Here is a 15,791-nt window from a genome sequence, read left to right on the forward strand (position 1 = left end):
TCATAATCGTCTGATTCTTCATATACCAAACTTTTTTCCTATTTGTACTATTGGTTACCATTATTCTCTTTGCTATTAACCTTTGAATCAACATTAGTTTAGTTTAACTTTAATCATTTTCTATTTGAAATGTTTTTTATTGATTGATCTTAGTGAATGTCTTTTGTTGAGTTACATTGTTTCTATTATGTAATAATGAAATCCATGTTTTGGCAAAAAATAAAAGCAATATTTTTCTGAGTATTGTGTATTATATGATGAAATATAAAAACAAGGGCTGAAAATAAAGGGGTTCGACCCGAAATGTTGCCTATTTCCTTCGCTCCATAGATGCAGCCTCACCTGCTGAATTTCTCCAGCATTTTTGTCTACGGCTGAAAATAAATGTTTATTTCAGAAAGGTAAAGGATCAGGTGCCTATAAAAGTATAGATTTTCGTGATATGCTCGAACTGGAAATTCCATGAGAATGGTGAAAGGAAAAAGTTGCAAAATTTGATAAGTAATCAAGTCTACATTGTAAACGAACAGTTGTCAATAATTCCTCTCAACATGCTATCCAGCACTAGCAGCTATTTTTCTCATGGACATGATTACCCAGGTATATCACTTCAGATTTCATTTTCAGTAGTTTTATTATAAAATGTATTTGCAACATCTGTAAAACTGTGGACGTTGTAAATATTTGAATCCTATTTAGTAAATAATGTAGCACTGCATTGTTATTGGAGAGTTTTCATCTGGATAATTAATTTATTTTCTCCACAACTAATTTTATTTGGCTGCCCTCTTTTCCTGAGGGCTGTGGTTTCCCAACGTCTCATGAGGGAATGGGAGTGTGTTGGGCTGAAAAGCTGGCCCAACAGCCAACAATTATTGTTCTCTTGAAAGAGGCGTCGAGTTTCCTTGGTCTTCTTGACGCTCTTCTCTTTAATACCTGCCTGCTGGTTTTTATGGTGCGGCGAAGTTCACCCAGTGCTGCCAGAACGCGGTAGGATTATGATATATTTCAAACGTGCTTTTGCGTGTGGAAAGGGGACACCTGGCCAGGAAGCCACCACCATTTGCATTGCTGCTGCCCCTCACGGTTGCAGCGGCTTGCCACTTCAACAAGCGAAGAGCCACTGAGCTGCATCTGCCCTGCATGGCGCTCAACTCCCGCCATACGCACGGCGGCCGGACAAAGGATTGCAGCTCTCATTCGGCCGCCAGTCGCCGCGAAAAACAAACACCTTACTTGATATTTTCTTTTGTTTCCTCTCTTCGGAAATTGCTATGTTGCTAAAGGCGGCTGGGATTGCCTCCGGCCGGGCTTGAGAGAGAGAGAGAGGGGGTTGTTTGTATGTGGGGGGGGAGGGCTTTTCCCAGCGCCATCTCTCCTTCCCTCCCTCCCGCCGCCATCTTCGCACAATCGTAAAGCAAAATGGCGGCGCTGGAATGGATGGAGGACGACCGCTGACAATAATAAAACACCATACCCGAGCAGCTCGGCCGCATCGCGCACCTTCCCCTTGTGCCAAAGGTACGTGCCCTTTTATTATTGGGGGAAAAAAAGCAACAAAACTTTTTTTGCGCCGCCGTAACTCAGCGGCTCGCTTGGTGCTCGGGGTTGACGGTGGGTCGTTCGGTTTGGATATGGGCTTTCTTTTTGAAGTGCATGCTTCGTGTGCCAGCTTTTCTTCCTCGCCTTGCGTCCAGCTGCTTGGTTGGGTTGTGGCTTTTGGGAGCAGTGAACACGGTGGCGTGACATGTTCACGCTGACACAAACCAGGCGGCATGGGGCACACACAGCGCTTCCATGTCTTTCTTGCCACGCCAACATGACATTCCGGACCAATGTTTGGGTTTATTGCCCACCCCAACAATCAGGATAAATAAAAAGTTAGGTTTTTAATCTATTTTTTACTGTTATATGTTTTGAGCCTCGAAATAATGATGTCTTTACTAATGGGTTTCTGCAACTCTCCACACTCGCACACAAAGTAAAATCAATTCTTGATTCTGGGCAAAATGGGGGAAACATACCAGGAAAATGTGAGAATTAAAAAGGGCTTGTACTTTGTGGCTTTCTATTCTATCCCTTTCAACTTGGGTTGCTAATCTTGAAATATGCCCCCCATATCCTATATTTACATTTAAATTTCTTGGTGTTAGATGGCTTTTGTTACCAAAGAATAGCACCAAGGCCAATGATATACACAACATTAACCTTTGGATTCCTGTGTCATTTTGTTTTAATGTTGTAAGAAGGTAATTACTATCAGGAGGATTTGAGAGTTAATTAAATATGGATCAATTGAAGCATTGCGTAAGAAGTTTTTAAATGTTTGTACAACTTGTGCAAGCTATAAATTTGCAATCATGACTGGAGGTTTTAAAATAAAAAGTGACCGTTTAATTCAATTCTTGAAATGTAAGATAGTTAAAAGTTCACCATTGGCATGATCATGGACAGTATAACAATGTAATTTTCAATTTTCAATTATGGTGATACTACCTCTGATTAGAAATACAAAGGTATAGTGGTTCATTGTCTTGGCTTTTGAAAACTGATAACGCATATCTTATTTCATGTTTGATCTCAAATACTTCCATGTTAATATTCTTTCTAAATTATCTCAATTGGAAATGTGTAGTTCTATAAAGTGTGCTTTATAGCTAAATAATTATTTTCAAATTACATTAATTATTTTGCAGCCATGCACAGTGTCCAGTTTCTACATAACCCATCCTGAAAATGGTAATTAAATGCATAATTATCTTTTCTGGTGAACTTTTTAAGGCAGAAGTTAGCCATTCCACATAGTACTGTGGAATGATTTCCACCTGGCTTCTCTAGATGTACGTTATAAAAACATGTGGTTTTCAATTCTATTCTTTGTACCTTCTTGGATTTCAATTGAATTTCAAGTTACAGTAGGATGTGGGAAGAGTTTGTAACATACCAAATGCTCAGCTCTCTCGTCAACCTGTTCATAATTGACAGGACTGTCATAATTACTGACATATTTCAAATATTTGCAATATCGTGGCCAGGTTATAGGGTTGGTTCTCAATTTGGGTGTTCTTGCATTTTTGGCAAATAATTTTGTAGCTTTTTTATTTTAAAGTTTGTTATGTTCTATTCTTGCTTAAATTAAAAAAACATAATATGTTGACAACAGTTTGCTGAAAAATTGTTCCACACTATCAAAAGTTTCATCTCCTTGGATGGTGCAATGGTGATCTGGTAATTCTTTTTGAAATACGAAAGGGTCTGTTAAGCTCAATCCATGAATTTAGCATTTTATGAATAAGATTGCAAAATGTTATTTCATAAGAAATGAAAACACAATTTTCATTTGTGTTGTTGAAAATTAAATGTTAGAAATTATGCTTGAAAATATTTGGCATATTTGCTTCATATTTAAACAGAGCACTCAAGTGAATAGGAATGGAATCAAAAGTGTTATTTTGCCCCATGGGATCTAATATAAGTTGAAGACCAAAGCTGTATATGCTTTGTTAGCTGTTTGACATTACATAAAATGTGTAATCTTTTGAGTTGCATCGAAAACTGGCTATAAAGCTAGTGCTGAGGGCAACAAAATATCCTGCCACTGCTTGTTAGAGCAGTGTGTTTGCTGATTTTGGTACTATTGAAAAAACATTTCCAATTTCATGGTGCCCTGATGAAACTGCACAAGATAAAAGGAATTATTTTTTCCCAAAATTCTATCCAGTTGAGTTTTTTTCTTTGAGACCAATAGTCACTGTTCATCTTTAAATATCAAATATATACCAGCATTTATTGCGGATCCATAATTAACTTTGAGAAGGGATTGCATTTTCTCATATCACTGTTGTCCTTGACTGTGAACGATATCCCCAGCGAGCTATTCGAGAATTGCAAGCTTTTGACCCTACAATGACAGAGGAATGACAATATCCTTCCATTTTGAGATGCTGTGTGGCTTGTAGTTGAAATGAGATGCGATGATGATCTCGTGCCTGCTTCCTTGCCCTAAAGAGCAGGAGTTGTGATTTTGGAACACAATTTCAGAAACACATGGATAAATTGCTGTACTGCCAGCATTGTTTGTAAAAGGTTGGATTATAAAATGTGCATGTTTGTAGGTTAATTGGCTTGGTATAAGTGTAAATTGTCCCGGCTGTGTGTAGGATAGTGTTAATGTGCGGGGATCGCTGGTGGCCCAAAGGGCCTGTTTCCGCGCAGTATCTAAACAGTCCTTAATGGCCGCCTCGCCAACAGTCTATCTCGTCCCTTCTGTTTTTCTTATTTTAAGTATGTCTTAAATGTATGTTTTTAATGTTTCTTGGTATGTTTTATGTGGGGTGGGGGGTTCGGGGGAAACATTTTTCTGCCACTTACCTCAACGGAGATGCAATTTTTTTCCGTGTCACGTCTCCTTACACCCCCCCCCCCCCCCCCCCCCCCCCACCCCTGCGGCCTACAACGTGGAGTGGTGCAGCCTTTCCTGGGGACCAGCCTGGAGCTTCAAGTCTCGGTACCGGTGCGGACTTATCATCACGAAGCAGGCGATCCTTTGCCGAGGATCGCCAGCGATAAGTGCTCCGACCGCGGAGCCTGTGGACTTTAACACCGTGAAGCCACAGTCTCTGGTAAGAAGAGGCTGATTCGGGAGCTCCATGCTGCGGAATGTTCCGATCGGTCCCGACGCCGGAGATTCCATCATCCCGACGCGAGGGCTTGAACATCGGACCGTCGACAGCAGCACTGCGGAGGGTTCAAAAGGTCACGACCACGGGTGAACAAAGGAGGAAGATGACTGAACTTCATTGCCTTCCATTACAGTGAGGAATGTTGATTCCACTGTGGTGGACATTTATGTCAAATTTTATTTTATGTGGCTGTGTACTGTTGCTTTTCACTTAGTATGGCTGTATGGTAACTCAGATGTCACTGTACCTTAATTGGTTAAGTGACAATAAACACTAACTTGAACTAAAACTAATAAGGAAATAACTAATTGTTTGGGCCTTGGGTGATTTTGTTCTCCTTAACTGTACGGCCATGCTTCTTTAGAAGCAGTATACTTTTGGAATACTATTTTGGTTACTGATGAAGGAGTTTGCCTTCTTGATTCTTTTTGTGAGACTATTGAGTCAACGTTTCGGGCCGACTGCTTCCATTGGTTAGAAAAGTTAGAACACGATAAGGGGTCAGCTTTTCAAGACTAAAGTGACGAGAAACTTTAATTTTAAATGTAAATATTTTGACATTCTATATTCTGTGAAGGTTTAGTTGTTGAGCATTTTAAATATCATAGCTCTGAAGGAAGTATGGCAGCCTGTCAGATTTGTCAATTCTCTGCAATCTGCTAGTTTCATACACCAACTCTTATCCCGTAGCCATAGCTCCACAATTACTTTTTATTTCTTCTCTTCTTCAAGCATCTAACCAATTCCTTTTGCAAACGGTTACTGAATAGGTATTAAATTCCAAATTTTGCATACTTGTGTTTGGAAAATATTCCTTTCTCATGACAACCACAAGTTATGTTCTGTTTATTTAACTGCCATTAATGGAAACAACTACTCTTCACCTTGACTGAATACTAGATGATTTTTAACGAATTGTTGCCTCGCTTTCTTCAGTGTGTCCACATAATTGAGATCCGTTGTCCAAAGGACTAATGCCCTAAATCCTTTTTTCCTGCAAAATCTATACCACCTTCGTACCTGTCTTATGATGGTGTGAACAGAATTGGATGCAACAAAAGTTCAACCTAGTTTCCTTGCTTTTCGACTTAATTGATGAATAAAGCCCGGGATCCTGTATCTTATTAATGTGTTCTCAATTTCCTGTGCCGTATTCAAAGATTTGTCTTCCACTTATCTCTGTTCCTGCAACCTCATTGGAACTGTAACTTTAATATTACATTAGCTTCCATCATTCTTTTTATTATAGCTGTTCTAGCAAATGGGTGTTTATTTTCAGCATTCGGGCGTGGTCCAAAATATAAGCCAATGGTTGATAGACGTTTAGACACTTGGGGCTTCAAGGAATTAGGTAGAAATTAGCTATGATTTTATTGAATGGCAGAACACACTCATGGGCAGGTGTGGGCTGTTGCATTTTTCTATGTTGCTGTTTTTATGTTTGTTTTGCCTCTGGAGTTCAGTGCTTTGGTCAATATTCACTTCTTACAGTCAAGGCTTAAGGTGGAGCAGTGACTAATCACCTGATGAAATTTAACTGATTACCGATGAGAAGCAATTGCTGGGAATGCAAATTATCACTTTGTATTATCTTCGATCACTTCATCACTTTGAATTTACGGAAGGTAGGTAGATCAGCAATTGGGCAAATTAGGTTTTGCATGGTGCATCCTTTCCAGATGATCTTATGGTTTGCTGAGTAGATTCTATTTTTGTAGATCAACTGGAATAATTTTGTTAGAGGCACTGCTATTTCTGGAGCACAACAGTCGCACTGTAGAATGAACGATGAAAGAGTTCATAGTCTGCTGCAACCATTGTGCTAGCCATTTCTAGAAACTGGAATTAATTAAATTCGTGAGGACTTCCCCAGAGAAGAATGACATGTTTCAGCCACAGTCTGAAGTAGAATCTTGACCTGCAACATCACCCATTCCTTCTCTCCAGGGATGCTGCCTGTCCCGTTGAGTCACTCCAGCTTTTTGTGTCTATCTTCGGTTTAAACCAACATCTGCAGTTCTGTCCTACACATGCTAATCCAAGTAATCTCATTTGTCTGCACAAGGTCCGTATCCCTCTATGCACTTCCCTCTATTCATATATCTTGTGCCTCTTAAATGTTGCTATCACATCTGCCTCGCCATCTTCCAAAGTATTGCAGTTAGTTATCCGTCTCTGTGTAAACAAAAAAAACTTGCTTTGCACATCTGCTTTAAGTTTTCTTGCCCTAAAGCTGTGCCATCTAGTCTTTGACATTTGTACCCTGGGGAAAAAGACGTATTTACCTGATCCACCCATATTACATTCTTTCATCGGCGCCTTACAGCCTCAGAGAAAGCAATTCAAGTTTGACCAGCTTCTTGTAGGTAATGCACGCCAATCTATTCCAACAGAAGATTAGATCAAGGGAGGATCCATGGTGAGCTTGCCGAGTGGATACAAAATTGGTTTGGTGATAGGAATCAGTGGGTGATATTGGAATTGGTATATTGAGTAACAGTAAAAGACGTTGTTTTGCACGCTGTCCAGGCAGATTATACCATGCACAGGTAAAATGGGTAGTACAAAAATAGAGAGGAACTGGAGTGCAGAATATAGTGTTCCAGCTACAGAGAAAATACAGTAAAAAAAAAAAAAGTGCAAAGCTTGCAACAAGGTAGATTGGAATATTGGGTAAGCATATGAGAGGTCTGTTCAAGTGTCTAATAATAGTGGGAAAGAAGCTTCTCTTGAATCTGGTGCTGTGTGTTTTCAAGCCTGTTGTATCTGTGGCTGGCAGTGGAGGGTTGTGTCTCAGACTGGAGGCCTGTGAGCAGTGGTGTGCTGCAGGGATCATTGCTGGGCCCATTATTGTAGCCCAACACAGGCGACTATTTGTGTGCTAGCCACTGAAGCAGATCTACAAACTCGTATTGCAATCACTCCACACTCTTAAATCTCTATTCTATACACTGTAAATCGATCAATTGTGATCATATATAGTCCTTCTGCTGACTGGTTAGCACAAAACAAAAGCTTTTCACTGTATCTCGGTACATGTGACAATAAACTAACCTGAAACCGATTGTTGCCTGTATTAACAATTTAGATGAGAATGTTATTGGCATGGTTAGTAAGTTTGCAATGATACCGAGATTAATAATTTAGCCAACAATGAAAAAGATTATTTCGGATTACAACCAGATCTTGAACAATTGGGAAAGTGGTCCAAGGAATGGCAGTTTGAAATTAACTCAGACATCTGCTACATTTTTGTAAATTAAATCAGGCAAGAAATTTCATAGTAAATGCAGCAGGGCTCTGGAGAATGTTGTTGAACAGGCTTGTTTTATATCAGATGTGTCAAACTATCCGCGAACCAATCCGGCCCGCGGGATGATTAGGGGAAAAAAAGGGAGGGCCCGGGGCTGCGGTGTCTGCCCGCCCGGTCCATCGTCTCCATCCACGGCGTAGGAGCCTCGCCGACGGTCAGCCTGGCGTCCTGCTGGCGGTCTGGGGAGACTGACTCTGAACTCGGTCCTGGCAACAGCCGTGACCTGACACCAGGCGTCGCTCTGGCCGGGGCCCCCAACACTGGGAGGGAGGGAGAGAAGGGGGGGGAGAGAGTGGGGGGAGGGGGAAGGTGAAAGGGGGAGGGAAGAGAGGGAGGGAGAGAGAGAGGGTGGAGGGGAATGAGAGGGGGAGGGGGAAAGACAGGGGGAATGGGATAGAGAGGGGGAGGGAGAGTGGAGAGAAGGAGGGGAGGGGGAGTGGAGAGAAGGAGGGGTAGGAGAGGGGAGAGAGAGATGGGAGGGGGAAGAAGGAGAGGGAAGGAGCCGTCACAACCCAGTAGTTTAGTTTGAGGCAAATTAGAGGCTGAAAGCCCTGTCCCACGGTACGAGTTCATTCCAAGAGCTCTCCCGAATAAATAAAAAATCGAACTACTGGTAAGCACGGAGAATGAACGTAGCGGGTACATCGGAACTCGGGGACGTCTCTTAGCGCTAACGGCAGGTATTTGGGAAGACTCGCTAATGGCAGGTAAGCACGGGGAGACTCATGAAGATTTTTCAACATGATGAAAAATGTCCACGAGAGACCTGAGTACCGACGAGTGGCCATTACTGTAAATCTCCGAGTTCGAATCAGGGCAAACTCGGGAGAGCTCTTGGAATGAACTCATACCGTGGGACAGGGCTTTAACTGTGTTCATTGTCTGAGTTTGATTGCTTTGTTGTTAGTGTGGGCCCGCAAAAGAAAAACAACAACAAATGGCACGCAGGAAGCATTTTTGAACATTTCAGGAGGTACCATCAAATTCCAGGAAATTTGGGGTTCTATTTCAGGAATTATTTTTTTTGAGGTGTGGAAGCACTGAAGTAAAGACTGGACGCTGGGCTTTTTTTTCATGTAAAGTCAGAAACTGAGGGGGTGACATATTGGAGATATATAAAATCATGAGGGCTGGAGATAACGTGAATGGTCAGTCTTTTTCCTAGGAGAGATGTGCCTAAAGCTGGAACGTTCAGGTTCAAGGTGAGAGGGAAAAGATTTAAAGGGCACTGTAAGGCATCTTTTCCACACAAAGGGTGGTGCGTATGTGGAATGTAGCTGCCAGAGGAAAATGGTAGAGGTGAGCGCAAAAAGTTCGAGTAACTCGAGGACAGGCACCATCTCTGGAGAGAAGGAATGGGCGACGTTTCGGGTTGAGACCCTTCTTAAGACGTCGAGATGAGGTCTCAACCGGAAACGTCACCCATTCCTTCTCTCCAGAGATACTGCCTGTCCTGATGAGTAACTCCAACTTTTTATGTCTATCTTCGGTTTAACCCAGCATATGCAGATCCTTCTTACACATGGTAGAGGTGGGTGCAATTAAAATGTTGAAGAGATATTTGGACAGATATGTGGATAAGAAAGAGCTGGAGGTATATCGGCTAAACACAGCCAAATGGGACTAGCTTTGGTAGAAAAGTTTGGCCGAAGGGCCTGTAGTATGGTGACCAGACTACACGCAATACTGCAAATGAGGCTAACCAAAGTTTTATGCATATGCAAAATGACTTGTCAATCTTTATGCTCGGCCCCAATCGATGAAGGCAAACACGCCATCCACCTTCTTTATCATGTTATCCACTTGTGTTGCCACTTTCAGGGAGATGTCGACTTGCACTCCAACTTAATCTGGCATTTAGTTTCCTAAAATGCATCATCTCATATTTGTCCAGATTAAACTCCATCTGGTATTTTTCTGTCCATATTTCCAACTTATCTCAGTCCTGGTCTATCCTTCACATTGTCAATATAGGATTGTTTGCAGAGGAATAGTAGAATTGTCCCATGTACTAAGATTTTTACAGACAAATGCATTTATGATGATTGTCAATGATGAGGTCTAGCAGGGTTTTCCCTTTGATTCTTGTGTGGTTCTTGGTACTGTCTCAGTTGCACATCTGTATCTTTCAGAACTGAATCACTAGAGTTTTTCCCCATTAGTAAATGGTTCAAAGTAAAAGGCCATAAAATTAATCTGGACAGAAGGTTTGGGGAAAGTGGTTATTGGAGCTTGCTGGCTGCTAGTATGGTTGTAAAGGAGTGAAACAAGGGGTTCATTAGCGAATTGAATTGGCACAAGGAGAAATATATTGCAGACCCATGTGCCAAGGGTGGGGAGGATAGGTTGACTGGATTCACTCCTGAGTGTGCCACTGTGCTCTCATTGCAATTTACTCTTCTCTGCTTGTGGGACAGAATATATCTTGGAGCATGATGATGTGAAATCGAGACTTTGTTTTTAAAATGTGGTTCTGCAAATATGATTATGTAAACCAAATACTTTACTTTAAAAAAAAAAAGAAAAAAAAAAGTAAATGCTGATCAATAACACTGCTGATGAACTTTCCCATTGTTTTACTGAAGATTGGAAATGGGCTGAGTGGGTAGTAATCAACTGGATTTGATTTGCACTGTTTTGCGTACAGGCCATACTGTGGCAGTTTTCTATATTGAATAACCATAATATTGAAGACTTGTGCTACAGTGTTATAACTGTACTGTAATAGCTTGGCTAGAGGCACAACTATCTCTGGAGCTGACGTTCTCAGTGTTCTGGTGGGATGTCCTTTACGGTATCCAGTGACAATCTCAGAATGAAATTTGTGTGTCACCTCTCCTAATTTGAAAAATAACCCAATGTTATAAGGTTGACTGGTGTCGGGGGTGTCTTTCCTATCTGCTGGCCGCTGATGCCACATTTAAATATTTTTTAGTAGCTTGATATAACTGGCTCATTTGGCTATTTCAGTGAATGATATGGCGCGAACCAAGTTTCCCTGAGAAAGAGTTTATATATTGGCAAGATCAGGTACACATGGTGTTTTTCCTTTCATAAAAGCAATTACTGGGTTTTTGTGGCAAGAGTCAACATTTAAGAAACAATATTCTATGTTAAGAAGGGAATTGACTCCTTTCTATGGTCTATTGTTCAGGCTAATAATAATAACAATGTAGGTATTCACTCTGGCATTATAACTGAATTCAATGCATTCGTGTCTCCAACATAGATAATGGAACATTTCCTGGAGTGGGATTCTTTTCCCATCTCCTGTTCCAGAGATTGCAAGCCTTGTTTTAGTGAAATTAGCTAACATTGGAAATTAAACACAATCAGTCCCACTGAAATAATTATTACAGAATCAACACAAATTGGATACAAATGACCATCGAACAGTGAATATAAACATATATCATAGTACCACTTGACATTTATAATTTGGATTTATCCTGCAGAAGACACTTTGGAAATATCAACAGACTTGCATTGTAAGATTTCAAATTATAAGCTTTCAAAAGATTGAAGCTACAGATAGATTCATTGAGGTAGTTAACTGTAAAATGAACTTGCTTTTGTCGGAGCGATAATATTTTCTATTGTCCTCTAACTTTGAAAGTTATATCTTTAGGTCACAGTTTAAGGATAAGAGTAAAACTTTTAGGACCGAGATGAGAAAAACATTTTTCACACAGAGAATGGTGAATCTGGAATTCTCTGCTACAGAAGGTAGTTGAGGTCAGTTCATTGGCTATATTTAAGAGGGAGTTAGATGTAGCCCTTGTGGCTAAAGGTATCGGGGGGTATGGAGAGAAGGCAGGTACAGGATACTGAGTTGGATGATCAGTCATGATCATATTGAATGGCGGTGCAGGCTCGAAGGGCCGAATGGCCTACTCCTGCACCTATTTTCTTTGTTTCTATGTTTATAACGTAAATATAATATCTACTTGATAAAATCCAACAAAAAGATTGTCTGTTTGTTGTCACATTACTGTAATTGGTGGGATCTTGTCATGCTCAAATTTGTACTGTACAATATACATATTACAATAGTGATCATACTTCAACAATACTTTGTTTTGTAAACTCTTCGGGAACCTTGGTTGGCACTATGTAAATTATTCTATATTTGAATAAGTATTGCAGCTGGCCACTAGTGCATATTGAAGTAGGATATCAAGAGTTTAGAGTGTTTAATTGTCATACATGTTCACCACCGATTTTCCAGCATTCTTGGTTCCAGAACTTTTCTGGATTATCTGTTTTGCCGGAACAACAGAGGTCACGGCCCCTGAGGGGAGTGCAACGGTACTGGAACTATCTACCTAGGCCAAAGAGGGCCGAGATACATGCCTGTAAAGCTGGCCTCGGAGGTTGGCTATGGGAATAAATCTGCCGTTCCAGCCGGGCCGGAGTTCCAGAGCTCCGGCTGTAGGGGGCAAATTTGACCCGCCGATTGGTCGCAGAAGTCCTAATGAGACTGAGATTGTCCGCCTCACCAGGCCTATGTGCCACATTTTCGGTGGGGGGGACACTTCCATGGGGATGGGTGGATTTCAAATGAGCGCTTATAATTTTGTTCGGATTAAAGGATATACCGACCAGACCACCAGCTGCTGGAAAATCGATGGTGGACCTGTACCAGAAACGAATGAATGAAACTCCTACTTGCTGCAGCTTTACGGCTCCATTAATGCAATAACACACAAATAAGCATTAAATAATACATTGTTAATAATCAGTAATACGAGGTAACCAGACCATAAAATGCAAAACAGAAGTTCATAGTGTAACCAAACCAAAGTCCATAGTGGATCATAGTTTCTGAGGTAGGATTGTGTTTAGTGATGTGCAGTGTTCAGGAGCCTGATGATTGCTGGGAAGAAGCTGCTCTCGAATCTGGAGGTCACGGTTTTCGATCTTCTGTACCGTGTTCCCAATGGTAACAGACTTCAGCAGGTGGACAAGGTGGTGAGTCTGACAATGATAGCTGCCTTTTTGAGGTAGTGCCTCCTGTACAATACAATACAATACAATACAATACAATACAATACAATACGGTTTATTTGTCACATTGCACATAAGTGCAAGTGAAATGAATGTAGATCCCTACTATGGGAAGGGCTGGTAATGGCTACCATTTTCTGCAGCCTCCTGCGTGCCTGGGTGTTTGAGTTACCGATCAGGCTGTTATGCAACCATTCAAATGTTCTCAACTGTAGACATAGAAGTTTGATAGTCGTATAATTATACAGCCTGACAATTTTGATCGGTTTTGGCCAAATACCAAATCTCCTCAATCTTTGGAAGTATAGGCGTTGATGAGCGTTTTATGTGATTTGCATCTGGGCTCAGGGCAGATCTTATGAAAGTTGTGTCCTTAAATCCTACTAATCCTTCATATCATGTGGCCTCCACAGAATCAGTCCACTTATATAATTATTGAAGGGGGACAGCCACAAATAATACTTCGTGCTTGTGATCCGTTACACTGTTTTTGACCTGATTGGGAGGTAATCTCAGAATCATAAAATCAGATTGCTTTGCATATCCTTCTGATCATTTGCCTTCATTTACACAGCTTGAAGAAATACCGTCACTTATTACATGGGCAAATTGTACACAATAACATTGTGCAAAAAAGCAAATGAAATGTGTCACTATTTAAGTTCATTTTTTCATGTTTACAGCTAAGATTTTAAATTGTCAATTTGGGGGAAAGACATTTTTTACCTTGGATATTACTGACCTTCTCCAAGGGAAAGTGCTACTAGGCACAGCTAAAAGATTCAACTATTCATACAATTCATTGCAGTATTATATCACGCTTGAAAATATAAACCTTTATAGGAAAGCTTAAGGCTTAGATTTTGCTGGTAGCAGCGAATTGGCGGTACCCACTGCTGACTTCAAAGAAAAATATCAGAAAAGCCAGGAACTAATGTGGCATGGATTTCTCTGTTGCTGTCAGGGTTGGCTCTAGGTGACCTCTGCCATTCAGTAACAATAACCATAATGTCATAAAACAGGTCATACAGCTAATCAAGTTGAAGAAATCAGTATTCAGCAAAAACAGTAATTCTTTGACCAATTTTGAAAGCTTTCTTCCATCTTGTCAACCACATGATCAATTTTGTTCATCTTCCTTGAACTTTATCACTTCCTCTGCATGTAATTCAGTTGCTAATATGCACAACATATTGCACGGCACAGTATGCTGTTGTCTGTATTGAGTTTGAGCACGTGGTTTCCCTCCAGGTTCTCCGGTTTCCTCACACATCGAAAGATATACAGATTTGTAGGTTAATTGACCTCTGCAAATTGCCCTTGTTGTACAAGGAGAAGATGCAAAACTGGGGGTAATGTAGAACTGGTGTGAATGGGTGAACAATGGTTGGTGTGGGCTTGGTGGGTCAAAGTGCCTGTTTTCATGCTGTATCAATTCAAACAAACAGAAATGCAGGGGACCGTCTACTGAGCCTTGAACCTCTGTTTATACGTTTCTAGGCGCAAAAACATTAATCACACATGCCCCCTCTTTCTTGCCAGTTTTTGTCCCAGTTTGCCACACTGTGGATCTCATGGATTCTGCCTTTTGACCGATTCATCATAAGACACCTTGTGAAGAATGTTGCTAAAATCTATGTTAAAGCAGCTTTCTCATGGGACGACTTGACGCAAGAGTTAACCAGAGTTGAACATCGTGGGAACCCCGTGCGATAACCGTACGGCATTCTTGACCACCGTGGCGCTAACGGCAGGTACTCGTGTAACTTGGTGACTCGGGAGAAAATTCAAGCAAGTTTGAATTTCTCCAAGAGTGACTTGTACACTTGTGGTTGAAGATTGCAACATTATATACACGTAGTGGCCAGTGCAATATCCGTATTAACTCTTGCGTGTACCGTGGGAACTCCTGTGAACGGTGAACCCGGAAGCTGGACAGAGGGGACAGAAGGTGAGTAATCTGGAATGAACATGCTGTTAGGCTGGGATCATTCTCTGCGAGATGATCTTAGTGCGGGAGACAAGTGTAGGAGAGGTGTACTGACCGTGTGGGCAGAACTTTGGAAATGATTGCCCACCATTCTCAAAAGCCGCTGTGTCTCCCTATCCCTCCAACTACAGAGGAATCCGCGCCCCCTCATCCGCAACCCGGGTTCCTCTGGAGTTGGAGCGGGGCTGGGCTAGAGTTGCTGCTGGCTGTGAGTCTCTGGGATCTCCGTGCTTGCAGTCGGTGTCCCGTTGGTCCTAACGTCTCCGGCCACCCCCCTGGACTGGAGCTGAGACTGAACTGTACCGCCTTTGCCCCCTCCCTCTGCAACTGCAAACAACCCCACAGTTCCCAGTCTCAGCTCCTGTGGCCGGAGACGTCACAGCCCGAGCTGCGCCCCCTCATCCGCAACCCCAAGAACAAGACGTACCTTGCACACCATCAGCTTCTGTCCCTACGGGGAGCGTGTTCCTCTGGAGTTGGAACGGGGCTGCGCTGCTGCTGGCTGTGGGTCTCTGGGATCTCTGCTTGCAGTGGGCCTGGGGGTCGGTGTCCCGTTGGTCCTGACGTCTCCGGTGACTGGCACTGACCTGCTGGCATCGCCGACGTGAAGACAGTGCAAAGCCCCCGCGCCAGTACAATGGGCGGGGAGCTGAAGATGGGAGGGAAGGGGTCACACACATGGCTGGGAAGCAGAGGGGTGTAGGTGGGGTGAAACTGAAGGGAGCGACAATCTGCTGCTGCCTGCCCGCTGAGTTAAAGTTCTCACGCAAGACTCACGATACACTGTATATCGTGACCG

General features: G+C 42.0%; 1 protein-coding gene across 3 annotated transcripts in view; it reads left to right on the forward strand.

Moving 5' to 3' along the window:
- The first annotated feature begins 857 nt into the window (after positions 1 to 857).
- znf644 (zinc finger protein 644) overlaps positions 858 to 15,791 on the forward strand; it is a 109,180-nt gene continuing 94,246 nt past the window's right edge. Inside the window, exon 1 of one of the 3 annotated variants that reach the window (XM_033028981.1) lies at positions 858 to 990. The gene's annotated coding sequence lies outside the window, so the exon portion shown is untranslated. Of the gene's footprint in view, positions 991 to 1,358; positions 1,522 to 15,791 lie in introns of those variants that run through there. The other 2 variants (XM_033028983.1, XM_033028980.1) reach the window with 2 other exon arrangements.

This window comes from Amblyraja radiata, chromosome 10, assembly GCF_010909765.2.
Source record: "Amblyraja radiata isolate CabotCenter1 chromosome 10, sAmbRad1.1.pri, whole genome shotgun sequence".
NCBI classification, from domain to species: domain Eukaryota; kingdom Metazoa; phylum Chordata; class Chondrichthyes; order Rajiformes; family Rajidae; genus Amblyraja; species Amblyraja radiata.